Source organism: Rhinopithecus bieti, unplaced genomic scaffold (genome assembly GCF_001698545.2).
Source record: "Rhinopithecus bieti isolate Rb0 unplaced genomic scaffold, ASM169854v2 scaffold_31531, whole genome shotgun sequence".
NCBI lineage: Eukaryota > Metazoa > Chordata > Mammalia > Primates > Cercopithecidae > Rhinopithecus > Rhinopithecus bieti.
Genome location: NW_016814088.1, coordinates 2,846,531 through 2,862,332, shown reverse-complemented (window position 1 = coordinate 2,862,332; position 15,802 = coordinate 2,846,531). Strand labels below are relative to the sequence as shown.

The following is a 15,802-nucleotide window of genomic DNA, read 5'->3' as shown; positions in this document are numbered from 1 at the left end:
GTCTAAAATATCACAATCTACTGCTGGAGTTCCTTGTGGTAATGCTTGAATTTTTAAAAAATATATGAAAAAATAATATAAGGCTTTAAAGACAAATAAAAACTAAACTAAAAGGCATAATAAAAAGTCTACTTATTTCAGTAAATTAGATAGTATCTGTTTTTATTCATTTTCTATAACTGGAAATTATATTTGACAGTAATTCAAGTAAGTAGTACTACTAGATACATTCCTTTTTTCTAGCAGATATCTATCCTAACAATAAATCATTATTATTATTATTACTACTATTATTTTTTGAGATGGTGTCTTACTCTGTTGCCCAGGCTGGAGTGCAGTGGTGCAATCTCAGCTCACTGCAAGCTCTACCTCCCAGGTTCACACCATTCTCCTGCCTCAGCCTCTCAAGTAGCTGGGACTACAGGTGCCCACCACCACGCCCGGCTAATTTTTTGTATTTTAGTAGAGACGGGGTTTCGCCGTGTTAGCCAGGATGGTCTTGATCTCCTCACCTCGTGATCCGCCCGCCTCGGCCTCCCAAAGTGCTGGTATTACAGGCATGAGCCACTGCGCCCAGCCACAATAAATTATTTTAATATGTCCCTACTGGTATAAGGGTATACCACTTATGTGTGTATACCACTGTGTGTTATGACATACTATCTAATGATAATACTGCTAATAATAGTTATATCATTGTTAACCAGTTGTCACTCTTAGTTTGACAAGGATTGTTCTGTCAGGGACAGATGGACAATATTACTCAGCTAACCAATTGCTCTTTCTTTTGTACTGTGTCTAAGACATGTAGCATCCTGTGGAGGACTGGGTATTTCTAGTACAGCCAGATACAATTTAACTGCCTTCTAATAATCTGAGCACTGCGTTTCACTAAAAAAAATTTCCAAAATGAGCCACCTGTAGAATTTATAAAGGATGTTCCTTTAAAATGAATATACTTTAAACTGCTCACATAAATAACTTCTAACACATGTATCAGAATTAGCAAGTTAAGATTATCCCTGTAATAGTCCACTTTTGACAAAATCACATGTGAAATAAAAAAGGAAAAAAAAAAAAAAAACGCTCCTTGCTGAGTTCCTGCAAAAGATACTGTTTAACTTGTCAGATTGATTTTTTTAACCAAAATTCAAAATAATGGAATAAGAATTAAAAAGCTTAAAAATCAAAGTTAGTTAATGCATACCTTCAAATTTGCAACTGATTTACATATAAGTAAAAAAAATCCGCAAAGTTTAATTGATTTTCCACCTTGTATACTGAGAAGTAGTATTTTGTACCTCTTGAATAATTCACAAGTTTGAATCCTAAGGCATATATGTGTGTGTGTGTGTGTGTGTGTGTATGTGTATATATATATATATACTGTATTTATGCCTAATTATTCTGGCAGCAAAAGTCAAAAGGACAAAGTGCCCACAAGTTACAATGGGTTGGACAATTTGGATGGAATGTGGATCTAAATTACTGTGCTACGTTACCTTGTTGAAATCTTATTGCTCAAATTTTGCACTGCTAGGCAGTAAACCAGAAGAAAAAAAAATAGAAATTGAGAAAGTGTTAATTTTTAAGCAAGTTTGACAAAGATTGAGTTTCATATGACAAATATTGTCAGCAAGACAGGATTCTGTCAGTGGAAGAAGTTTAAACATTAACAATTTCTGTCAGGCTGTTGACACAATCATGGCAGACATTTCCCAAGATGCCGAGATGACTGCTGGCATTTGTCAACAATCCTGTCATAGTGACAGCAATAAGACCATGTCTGGAAATGTGACAGTTTTGGCTTTGTGCTCCCCTGAGCAATAGCCCAGGTGTTCAGAGAAAGTGTGGGAAACCCATATTTCTGCATTGTCATTCGAACACAGAAAACACAGGAGGAAAATGAGCTGTCACTCCAATTCCCATGATGCCTTGCTACTTAGCATAACTCTACAGTGCGGCCCTGGGTCCACTGGTCCATATTCTGACAGATAATTAAGAAAGCAGCAGCTTTTTCTAGACGGCTCTTCCTCATGATTTGCATTTTAGCCAGAGGCGACCAGTTATAAAAAAAACATGATGGAAAGATGGTAAGAAGCCAATTAGATGGATGGATGGCTGACTGACAGCTCTCTGGTATTACGACTCCAGATTTCAGACTACATAGCCTGGCAGTTTTCTACAAGAACCAACTTTTTTGCAGGTTGGTAAAGCTGTTAAATGTGGGACTATATATAGCGCTATATAATTTTTGCAAAGTTGTACATTTTCCTTAAATAAGCATGTATTCTTTTCAATCAGGGTTTGCATTAAACAAGTTTCAACAATTTAATCACAACTTGCATCACTAAATTTAGCAATATTAAAATTCTAGACAACTTGTAGGCACATTAGCTGTGCCAGTAGAGAAGTGATTAAAAAACTGAGAACTACTTTGAGCCAGCAGAGATAAAGTGAGCTAATAATTACAATGTCTGTGCAAATATGCTTTGGAACTTTGAATTGTACATTGTTTGCTTTCAAGCAAATGAAAACATAGACCCTAAATTTCCTCTCCATCTTTAGATCTTGCACACATATATTTGGTTATTATTCCTGTTCAGGGTATAATATATGCTTGTGTGTCTGTTATTTTAGCTAATTTTGAAATTTTAAAACAATAAACTGTTAGTGTCAAGCTTCCAGTTTGGCCATGATATTCTATAGCTTCTAGCCAATAGGAGTCAACTCTTCACAATATTTTACAATTTAGAAGCTTCACCAATGTTTCCTGTGTGCTTCATGCTGTGTGTGTGTGTTGTGTGATATATATCACTACATATATATTTATATATATATATCAGACACACACACACACATACGTTGTTAAAAGCAAACAATTTGCTATTAGTTTGGCATGCCTTCATTTGTAGTTTGAAATAAGAGGTTTTTCTTTCAAATTGTAAAGATATCTCAGATTTGATTTTGATCTTGAAATATGAAAGGTAGGCAATTGTTTCACTACACATTGAAGTTCCAGTAAGGAATATTAACCCAAAGCAGAAACGTGAGCGTATTTTCTTACTATGGGTAATGAATCTTCTACAAACTGAGGATAATCATTAAACCAATGGTGGGTCTTAATGTTTTTAGTTGCTTAAAACTAAACAATATACATTTCAAAGTTATTTTTATATCACTCAAACTACACTGATACCAAAATCCACAACACACGTGAAGCGTAGTGATAGCCATTTCTTTTGTTTTCTTTTTAAACTGTACTAATATTTGTCATTTTGCTCTGTTGAAATTAGATATACTCAGTATACTAATAAATTCTAAAAAAAGTTCTAACTGTACCTACTTAAAAAGAGTTCAAAGGAGTAATTTTTCTCCCATAGACTAATAAAAGAGTAGAAATTAGAAAATCATGCCCTGAAGATTTTTTAAATAATTTTTAGGAAATTTTTTTTTTCATACCCGAAGCCCTTATACAATTAAATACTTTTACTATTAATATTTTACTTCCCTCCTCATTTTTATTTTAAGGGGAGAAATTGCTGAATATAAAGTCCCAGCAAAGAAATTATTTAATAAAGAAAGCTAAAAAGCTTTGAAACAGTTTGCCTCTGTGGTTGGATATTTATGCTTGAAGTCTAGCTGTTTTTTTTTTTTTTTTTAATTCCTCATGTCTTCTGCTTTTCATCAACTCCTCATACTTTTGATTGAAAGTTTATATTCACTGTTGTGATTATTTATTTATTGCACATGCAATATATTATATTTTTTCACAAGGTCTAGGGGGTTGGGAAGTTATGGGGTTTTTAAAAATTAGAATTGAAATTTGAGGAACTATGTATTGTATGACAGATTTTAAAATACCAACTTCTCTGCAAATTTTCGTTTGTTTCAAACTATGCATTAAGAGACAATTTTTAAGGGACAATCTGAAGAGCAATATTTATTAAATTGAAATGAGTTCTGAAAATACTCATTTTGAAAATATCACTATATTACTGTAGGTTAAAGAAACATGTTTCTAAATAAAAAACAAAGTGTGTCATCATCAAAACAAAACTACATCTCACCACAAAACTCATCAGGTTGTGCCTGGAAAATGTAGTAAAATTCATTGGAGCCTATTGCTACCATCATTTTCATATTAAACTTTGCAAGTTTCTTACAAACTGTTTTTCTTCAGTATATCTATATTTCTAATGGAATATCTGGTTAAAGATTTCCTTTCCTAGTTTCAAAACAGAATTATTTTGAGATACATTATGAAAATGGCTAATATTCTCTTCAGTGCATTTTATACTGCAAAAAATAAAATTATTCATTCAATATTTATAGGTACTTTCCATAAGTAAAATAACAATTGACCTCAAACATCTTTTAATATCTGTCAAACCATGTCATCAAGAATAATATTGTTTAAGGAACATTTAAAACTCATGTCATTAAGGAATAATGTTGTTTATGTTGAATTGCTCTTTAGCACCTCATACACTTTTCTAACTTTGTAAACACCCAAATGACCCTGCAAACCACCAGTCATAACACACTGGTGAAATATTTGCCTCCTTTACTTATTGGATATAGAGCAGTTTCCAGGAGCCAAGGGATTACATAAAATCTGCTCACTTTCGCTGATTTGGAATGAAGTCTGGCAGTTCATTTACATGTTATTTTGAGAGAGAGAGAAAAAAAGAGAGCAGAGAGTATTCGAGGGACAGAGATACTGATAGAAAAAGAAATCAGCAACAACTCTTTGTTATACTATGTTCATAAATTGTGCAGAATTTCATTTAAATGAATGGTTTGAATTATGTAAGAAATTCAACCAATAACAAGGCATAGATACAGAAACCACAAGCTTCCTAGAGACTGGAAATGTGTGTTGATCCCAATAGTCAAACAAATCCTTCTCTCTTCCTCCCTACCCTCTGAGAGTGACTCTTAAATTTCATTTTAAGCACATTGCTGCCTGTCTTGTGTAACAGTTATCTGCAAGTTTTTTAAAGGCAGGGGCTGAAGCTGACTTGTCTTTTTATTGCTGCACCAACAATATCAACTTAGAGTCTCAAAAGTGATGAATTTAATGTAGACTTGTAGAGTCTCAAAAGTGATTGAATTTAATGTAGACTTTCACCTGGCTTTGCAGCCATTAGTTCTCGTACCTGAGGCAGGTTAACAATCCAATTGACTAGTTAGTTCTGTGGGCCCAAGTTGCGACTAAGTCAGTGAGTTTTGCTGTATTTCTCAAGCACAAGCTGAGCAAAGTTGAAGCACATGCCTTAGTTGCAAGAGGGGATGAGCAATGATGCTCAAGAATGAATGAGCAATCCATGTTCTAGTCGTCATCATCACATCATTCGATCATTGTAATCTATCATCTGTCTAAGGCTGACCATTGTTAAGCATCTATACTACAGAGAATAGTTCTTATACCTATGACTTGTTAACTAGTTAATTGGTTAGTTTCAAGGCAATAGTGACTCCCATAAGGAAAACTATCCTGTGTCTATAGAGAAAAATGGTAGAATATTGGTGGTTTCTTACCATATAACACAATTTTATTGAGTTGATCATTCAAACATCCTTGAGAAGTAAACATTTTAATCCTCATTTTGCATATTTGATATCCAAGGAGTTAAGTGACCTTCTCTAGGTTTAATATCTAGTGTGTGGCAAAATAAAATTTGAACTAAAATCTTTCTGATTTTCAAATTTCTCCTCTTTACATTGTGCCTGACTTTCTTAAAAAATAATTAATATCATAATTGTTAGCATAAAAATAGGTTTCAATTTTATTGTAGGTATTTCTGGAGAAAAAAACTTATAAGAAATTAGTAGTGTTGTGTACCTTTGTACATGAGTAGCAACTTTATTTATTTTAATTATGTTATTCTCATGTTCTCAATACAAAACAAAAATTTTCTTATCATCTGCAGAGATTTGACTTGCTAAATAGGTAAAAATACTTGGACACTAATCTTGTTTATAAATTTAATTTAGGGAGGTAGAAGAATAAATGTAAGAGAATAAAATCATAAAGTCTTTACCTTTTTGGATCTCAGAATCTGTTAGAAAAAACACAAATAATTCTAATACAATACTTGATACACACATTATAATGTCTTTGTGCTCAGTCTTGTTAAGTTATAACACTGACTAGGATAGGAAAGAGAACACTTAAGGTAAGAAGAACAGCCTGAGCCTGAAATATGAGTGACAGTGTCAAATTATCACAAGCATCTAGAGCATAGGGTGAATGCTATGAGGGAGGTTTGTGGAGAGATGACGACGTTGAGAAATAATCCTGGAAAATCAGGCTGGGACAAAATAAAGGAGTCACTTTCTTACCAGACTAAGAAGCTTACACTTTCTTCTAATGGGAATTCATCTCCGAGTCTCACTAGGATGTGATCAGATTTGTGAAATGGAATAATAACTTTAAAAGCAAAATGGAGCAGGGATGGAAAGTAAAAAGTTTGGTGACAGAGAGACCAGTGTGGGGACTGCTTCAGTGGCAGGAATGATGAGTAACTGAGCTAAGACTGTGACAGTGAATTATAGAGATGAAGGTTTTATTACGGCCAGCTCCGGTTGGTAGCATATCAAAAACACCTCAATTCTTTGCAATTTCCTCTAGTTTTCTAACACTGATAGCAGCTTTACTTTCATTAGATTTAGGCCATAAATCTGCTGGTAATTGCCCAATTTGATTGTTAAGCATAGTTCTCTGTCACCAGTGAAGAACTGGAGCAGAAGTAGAAAATGGTTATGTGTTTTCTTCTTCTAGGGAAACAGTTCATTATACTAATATTACTTTTTTTCCATTTTTATTTTTTCAACAGAAGGTCATACATATGCTATTTGAGAGTTCACAGCTAGCCCCTCACTACTCAAATTGTGGGTGTTATTGCCAGACTGCGGAGATGCACAAGAATTGACTTGAGAAGCAAGGAGATTATTCATGCTCCTGCACACTCTGTTATCTCTGGGAGCTCTCAATGCAGGGTGAGAGCCAGTTAGCACAACTGAGGTTAGGGTAAACGGGCTGTTCAGGGAAAGATAAATTAAATGTGATTATTATTCAAATTGGAATATAGAGAACATAATCCAAGAAGGAAGAGAAGGAGAATAATAGAAATAAATAAAAATGTACCTACTGAATCACTTGCTGTATTGAATCTAGTCCTTGAAATTCCAAAGACACTATAATATGCTTTGACTAAAGGGAACGATTTGGGAGATTTATACTCTATCTTTATTGGCTCCTGAGATATGCTGAAATATAAATTCTCACATGCTGGAAATGTCTACTAAATATACCTTGATACATAAATTAAAATTATCCTATAGAAAATTATACTGTACTCAAAAATCTATATACAAATAAAAAAATAAATTCTAAATAACAGTTGATGGTTCTGTGATTATGAAGAAAATAGATGGTGGGCCAAAATTCTAGTCGTAAACACTAGAATTTAGGTTACAACTTTGGAGCTCATTAGGGTTTTAATAATGTAATTTACCTAAAAGATTTTGAAAATACTTTCTTAATATTTAAAAGCATGGTCTCCTTATTTAATAATAATTTATTCTACAGCTAATTTGAAAAAGTATTAGTCATAAATGTGTTTGCTTTGCCTTGTTCTTGAAGATGTTGCTGCTAATGTAAAAGATCAGTGATTTAAATTTATGTATGTCTTAGCTGTATGGACCATTTTACTTTATTTTTCTTAGGTTGTGCCTATAAACTTATATATCTTGGTGAACTTCCTTTTTTTTTCTAAAAAAAGTTACCTACCACGTGTTTTTATTCCATATTTTTATCATATAGTTTGACTTTTTTCTTCACAATCTAGTTTCTGGATAGTTATGTTCACTACCGAGATTTCAGCTGTCTCTGGCATATGGCCTTAATGTTCAGTAACTTATAATCAGTGATTACTAGAACTGATAACAGACAATGGAAATTCAGATACATCTTGGGGAATTATTTTTTAAAATACCTTGACATTCTCTCTCTGGATATATGCATTCACATACATTGCTTTAGCTTCTTTTCACTTCCAGATATCTGGGTTAGAGCAGATAAAATTCAAGTCACCATGAACATGCTGTGCTTTGGTGTGCTTCAGGGGAGAGCTTCTAAACCACCTTTATTCAGAACGGCAAAATACCTACGGTTTAGGCTCATCGCCCATTGTCTGTCTTTCTGCTCTTCTCTGTCTAGAGATAGTAGAGAAAGCTAGACTACCACATAAACATTTCAACTTCAGGGAAATTGGAAGCTATGAAGTACTTCAAGCATTACAAATTCATCCCTTCTGTTTTGTTTTTCTATCTCCCTTCTTTTTTCTCTCCTTTATTGTCATCTGCCTTCAAATTTAAATCTTGAAAATTAAGGAATATTTACATTGATAGAAGTCTTTGAAAATATTTTTATTATTAAGAAGCATAATATAATTTTGTACCTTTCAGTCAATATGAAATGGCCAATTATGTTTAATTTTACAAACTGAATAAACCTCATATGAAAAGTGTGAACTATGAAAGGAGCATGGCATTTTTCATTCATTTTTTGCAATGCTTTAATTTAAAAGAAAGAAGATTGCCGTAAAATATGTGATGTTTCAAAAGAATTAATTCACTTGACATTTTTGGTGTTGTTTGAAATTACTTTCAGGTGACCCTGTGATATTAACTGTTACATATTCTTTGATATATAACACAAGAGATCTTGAACTTATTTTCATGATACCCCTTTCTGTTCATGATGGCTAAAATATCAAGTAGTTTTACCCACAGATCATTTAATTGTTTATATCATGAGTATATTACAATATTGTAGTATTCATCAAACTTGAATAAAATTTTTACCTATTAAAAAATAACTAATTCTCAAAGATGTTCAATTTTAACATGAATCATTGTATTTTAATTAAATATGTGTCAACATAAAACTGGTACAAATTCTTTATGATGGATACTATTATACAATTCTAACAGCCAAACAAATTTATATGTTAAATGCAAGTGATTTACAAATGAAAAAAAACAGAAACAAGAAAATTTATTTTATATGACTGAAGAAGTCACTTTTCTGCAAAACAATTGCTGCCAGCAATATGAATGCAACATAGCTATCACACAAGATCATGTCCTGAACCCTATGTGATAATGCAATTCTCCCACTACTTTCTTTCCATTTACATAAAAGCAACAATAACAACCAAAACTTCTAGTTCTTATCATGTGTCTTAACATTATTTCTCTTTCATTCATTGTAACAAATCATTTGCATATTAAATACTTTGTCCTATGCTTTTCTCATTAGCCCAAGGTCACTGAAAGAATATTCTTTTCCCAAAGGATTATAAATCATGCTGCTATAAAGACACATGCACACGTATGTTTATTGCGGCACTATTCCCAGTAGCAAGACTTGGAACCAACCCAAATGCCCATCAGTGATAGACCGGATTAAGAAAATGTGGCACATATACACCATGGAATACTATGCAGCCATAAAAAGGGATGAGTTCATGTCCTTTGTAGGGACATGGATGAAGCTGGAAACTCTCATTATCAGCAAACCATCACAAGGACAGAAAACCAAACACCACCATGTTCTCACTCCTAGGTGGGAATTGAGCAATGAGAACACTTGAACACAGGAAGGGGAACATCACACACCAGGGTCTGTCGTGGGGTGGGGGGAGTGAGGAGAGATAGCATTAGGAGACATACCTAATGTAAATGATGAGTTAATGGGTGCGGCACACCAACATGGCACATGTGTACATATGTAACAAACCTGCACGTTGTGCACATGTATCCTAAAACTTAAAGTACAATAATAAAAAAAGAAAAAGTATTATTTTCCTCTTTGTGACCATAACCACAAATGAAAATATGGATACTGAAATTGCATGGCACTAGCCAATTATGAAGGGGCCATTAAAATGATCAAAAATGTAAGCACTTTCGATTGTCATTTTAAAACCCCCAAAATTTAAGTTTTATTTAGATTATTGATAGCTCCTAAGACACATTATTTGAACCTCAGAGATATGTTTACTGTTATTTGAGAAATACTAGAGAGAGTTGACTGGTAGTAGGTTGATTGTTATAAAATTATTCCTTTTCTAATGTCCACATTTTTTCTTCAAAATGTTTATGAGATAAGGCACAAAATAAGAAATAACCAAAATTTTAGTTTAAGAATGACAATATTAAATGAGAAAACCCATGATTTTTCTGAATCTTCATAATTCTGCTATACAGACGGAGTTCTGTACTTTTAAGTTGGCTTGAATGAAAAGTCAAAGACTTAAATAATTAAGTTATCTTACACATTCAATTAGCACACTCAATAACAAAAAAATTGCACCCAATAACAAATGAGGCATTCACTGATAAATAGAAACTTTTCGGAAGCCCAGAGTAAATACAGGTTAAACTGGATTTCCTAAACCTATTCTATTAATGTCTCAGCACAGGACCATAAGAATTCATCTTCTAAATGAGCACTGGAGCACATCCACCTCCAACACAGGGTGAACTTCCTTTGCGTTATGATGCAGTTGGTAAAAGGATGAATGTGGGCTTAATTGGCTTTTCTAGATAGAGCACATCCCCAGTCTGATGATACAGGGTTCCTGGCTGTTATTGCTTGGGGACTTTGCATTGGCTTTTCCTTTTGTGTGGAATGCTCTTCCTCCAAATATCCACCTTGGTTATCCCCTAAAATGTTGTTTTCTCAATTATCAGCTCCTCAGAGATGCTTTCCTGAATTTCCTATGTAAAATAACACTGCCTTTATTACTTCTCTTTATTTAGTCTATTAGAATCTGAAGATGCAACAATACAGTCTCAACGAACCTTGAGGAGTCTGTTGGGAAAACAACTTCTTAACTTCTTAGCTGTTCTTTCACCCAATGTTGGTCCAGAGTACATGCCTGTCAGGGCCCATTGTGGAAACTGTGGTAAGGTGTAGGTCTCAGGCATAGGTGTAGCACTATTGAAGAGAGATCATTCAGCACCTGAGGTGGTGCTGAAGCCCCAACAGAAAGAGAATGAGTGATGAAAATTCTCAGGACCTAACGGAGGACCCATAAGCAGGTGAAGAGAGTCCTTACCAGTTTTCAGCAGGCTATTATGCATAAGTCTCTATGGATTATAAGGTATTTAGGAGATAGGTGATCAACTTTCAATAATTGCAATAGTCAGAACAAAGAAATGAGACATGACATCTGGGTCAGCTGAGTAAGATTTTTCCTGTTTCCTATCCCTTCTCTCTTTCCAGCTCCAACCCTGGAGGGGTCAGAGGACTAACTGGGGCCAACAGCCACCAGTGGGGTACCAAGAAGCACAAGCAAAGAAAGAAGGCAGATAACTCGTCTACCTTCAACATAGTCTCCAGAATGAAAGAAGTTCAAAGTTTTGGCTCTTACTGAGGATTAGATTTTTCAGTTACTGAAATGAAGCTTGTTATTGGAACTAAAAATCAACATTTGTTTTCTGCAACAGCAAAAAAGCTATAGATACTAGTTAAAATTGTCTAGATTTCTTTGGTCAGCTTCCTAGAAGCAGAGCTTAAGACAAGATTCTTGTTTAAGTGATTTTTTGATGAGATCTCTCAGAAGAAAGTGATTGGGGAAAATGGAATGGGGGAACAAAAAGCTAAGCAGAGAATGGTCTCTGCTGGAAAGCAAATTCAGTCTTCAGTCTGGTTCCACAGAGAAATTCTGGAGCAAATTGCAGCACAGCATTGGACCCACCTCCACCCACTGGTTGAATCCTATGGGGAGGTGGGCAGGGTGGGAGTGGGAAGTTTGCCATGCATGGCCTGCCGGGATAAAGTGGCAGGTCTGTATGGACACTGACGGAACTCATTATATGGGAATAGCGATGAGGAAGAATTTGTCTCACAGAATAAATTTGAACATGGAAAAAAGTAAAACTGCATTCTGATCGAATCTAACTAGCCTCATTCATGCAGTAACAATTTCAGTTACAATTACGCATCCTTAATTTATCTAATATTGTAAGTTTCTGTTCTTTGAAATCAAAGATTGCCTGGAAGAAAATTGGGACATTACATAAGGATCTTTCTATCTCCAGCAAATGGGACTGGGGAAATCAGAAGGTATTCTGTGTATATTGGTGCCACAAGTAAAAAAATGAATATAGCATTTCATTGACTAGAGTCACCTCCTATTGTCAAGCTCACTGTTTCTGTAATCATAGTAATGCACTTGATATCTCAAAACTGATTTTTTTAATTAGGAGAAGGAGTAATCTAAGATTCATGTTTGCCTTACAGATTTCAGATTTGTAAGCAATGAAAGAAGAAAAATATTTCAGAGATTATGATATGCTACCCTTCCACATCAAATTCACATTCCACAAATTTCAAGTTCCTATGAACATTGAATGACGGGATTCAATTGAGCCACTTTCTTGGGTAAAACCCCCATCTTCTAAAATTCACTCAGAGAGGTCATATTCTGTCTTAAATTTCAAAACATGTGGCATTTGCTATTTTCCCCTAGTCTAGAAAACAGAGCTTCTCGAGTTTAACGAAGGTTTCTAAAGTGTATTATCTGTTAAGAGATTCTGCCTTAAACTAGGTACTGGGCTCCCCTGATGGAGACTTGTCATGGTGTCCAGTGCCCCGGTAGAAACATGTGTGTTTGTTTGTTCGTTTGTTTGTTTCACTTCACCATGAAAAGCCAGGCTGGTCACAACTCACAAGCCACAATGATGTGTTATGAGAAGATAAATGAGAGTGATGAGGGATCCTGTATTTCATCCTGGTTGCTAACACTGTTGCAGGTGCTTTGTTGAAACAAAGCTCTTAAGACAAAGCCATAGCACCAGTAGTAAGCACAAGAGTCCTGACACAAAGGTCAGGAATGGTCTGACCATGGGACACAAGCCAGAGAGTGATTATTTTAGGCAGGAGGGCTCCTGCTACAGTTTCTTTTCACACTTTTATACAAACACTGGTGCGGGTACCAGAGCTTAGACAGACAGTGTGAGTTCGAGATAAAAGTCATCCCGTTAAGAATATTTGGGCTCCAGCCTGGATCACAGAGAGTCCTCAGAGTGGCAACAGAGGATCACACACAAATCTTAATTAGATGACCCGACTGAACAAGAAGAAATCCAGAGTTCTAAGAGCTCAGAGAAATAAGAAGGAAAAAGGCCAAGGAGGCATTGAAATATGAAGATAAAATCAATACAGAATTGCCTAGGAAATCAATAAGAAGGATAAAGGACGTGCAGAGGATGTGAAATATGTGTTCTGTCTCCTGTACAAGTGAGAAATCTGGCAGCATGTTTTGAACATGCTGCAATCCTGTAATTAAAGCTCAAGGGAGAACTGCAAAAGGGAATCTTAATAATCAAGTGAAAAGATGCCCTGGTAATAAGTGACTCCTTGTCAGGAAAACAGTTTCACAGGCAAATCTGAAGTTAAGTATGAACTCATGTACATAATCAGAAAACAGACTGATAAGGTATCACTGTGTTTACGGTAGAGACTGGAGCTTCATTTTAGAACCGTAACCAAGTAGCAGCATCCATCTTTCAACAGCCAAAGTTACTAGCTCACTCCATTACCACAATCCTGATAATCACAGCCTTCTCTCAGGGTATGCTTCAAAGTAACAGATTATCCCCTCTCAAATGCCCAGGTTATCTGACAAAGGATAGAAAGCCCCCAAGAGTCAGTCTCATGGTTAGATGCATTTATGAAAAGGTAAAGATAGGTGTGTTTATACTTTCACATACCAGATATGAATAAAGCAATCAGAAGAAAAGCTTGGGAAAACCCTCAAAAAACCAAGTATCTTGGTGCTATGAAAGGAAAATACGTATGATAACTTGAAATAGTAATACTAAGAATCATGTTTGATCATGTGAGAATAACATTGGGATATCATTTGCTTAAGAAATGTTACAGTATTTTTATTGTTCTTTTTTCACCTAAGCAGAGGTGAAGTATTTTACAAGTCCAGGGGAGATCATACATACCATAATCTTTGTGAAAGTCATTTTATCTCAAATTGCTCCCAGAAGTTTGTTTCACAAAGCCTACAATATAAGAATGGCTCCATTCCAGGATTGGTTCAATATGTATACTTAATTATAATTAAGTTGTTTTGAACATGGAACTATGAAAATATAACAAGTTTTCTCATTTAAAAAATAAAACAACCAGAACTTGTAGATTGAAATGATAGTTCTCTCCTTCAGAGGTCTTTCAAAGGCAATTCATAATTTTTTTTTAAATGCTACTGCTATTCCAGTTATTTTTGCATAGCTTCAAATTGCCAATATTTTCCAAAGGGGATATTTTAAAGCTGATGACAAGCAAGAATTATTTGAAGCAAAATTTTCATGTGTTGGAGATTCTAGAAAATGGCAGCAGAGGTATAACTTATTTAACTCAACTGATTATCATGTAAAAACAGAGAACTAGTTAACAAAGTCCAACACGCAACAGGATTTACAACAAAACATAGGTAACAAAGTATCTCCAAATGTGCCAAAGACACAAGTGCAGAGGAGAGAAAGTATGAATAGCCACAAGACCTTTATGATATCAGTGTCTGTGCTGAAGCAAGCATAGAAGGAACAGCCATCTGAGGATGCTAGAAAAGGAGAATCCCAAAGTAGACAATAGATATTTCCTGGATAGTACGGAGGGCCACTGTGCAGATGCAGTCTGAAATTGAAGGAGGTTTTTGCTTTCCCCAGTAGTAGCTGAATGTAAGGGGACCCACGGTAGGAAGCTCTGAAGGCGGCTGGAGCAATATGGCCACTGTGAGCTTTAGATATAAAGTAGCCAAAACAAGGTTCTGAATAGAAGAGCAACTGCTGAGTGTCATTGAAATTGACTGGATCAATAACAATTAAAGAAAGAGAAGCTGCACATGAGTGTGGGAAAGATAGTCAGAATACGTCAAAGAGCACCGGGCCACAATTTTGAACATTACCTAAAAACAACAGAAAAGAAGCTCTATGAGGTTAAACAAAGATTACCTGAAACCCGTTTTCTTCTAATTTTCTAATTTCAATAAAGTAATGATAATAAAAGTGAGCAGCAAGAAAGTATTAAGATCAAATGCATTTCCTAGCTATAAGATATAAAAAATTACACTAAAAAACAGAATAGCATACCTATAAATGATATGAGCACATCAGAAATTCATGTACATAAATACTTAGAAAGCATTAAATAATGTGGTGAACAAACTTAGGAAAAATTAGAAACTAAAAAAAATTCCAAAATAATTACTAAATTAGACAACAAAATAATGACTAAATTAGATTAACAAGTGTGGCTAAACCTAACAGGTAATTCCTAAAGGAAATACAATATGAAAATAAGAAAAATTTTCAAATAATAAACACATTTTGGGAAAAAATGACATATATTAAACACAGGCAAATAATATCCAACATATAGGAAGTGGGAATTCCTGAAGAAGAAAACCAAGCACAGAAAGAACCAATGCTACAACATACAATCTAAGAACAGTTTACCAAAGAAAACAAACAAACAAAATGGAAAAGAAAGAAACCACATATTGAAGAGAACACCACACTGCAAAAAATGCCATGCTAAGCTGATCAACACTGAGACCCATTTTAAGAAAATTGTTGCATTTTAAAGAAAGGAGGGAAATTTCTTTGGATATCTTTATACCATAAAGAAGAACAGTGTGAATAAAGGGAAGAAAAAATAGATTATCATCAGGTCTTTGTGGGGCTGTGGTGCTTTAGGCAAAAAAAA

General features: G+C 34.7%; 1 long non-coding RNA gene across 1 annotated transcript; it reads left to right on the top strand.

The window, feature by feature from the left end:
• The first annotated feature begins 1,949 nt into the window (after nucleotides 1-1,949).
• LOC108513742 (uncharacterized) lies at nucleotides 1,950-7,408 on the top strand. The gene is made up of 2 exons (XR_001881012.1): nucleotides 1,950-2,206; nucleotides 6,843-7,408. It is a non-coding gene; the product is annotated as an uncharacterized LOC108513742 (long non-coding RNA).
• The last annotated feature ends 8,394 nt before the right edge of the window (nucleotides 7,409-15,802 follow it).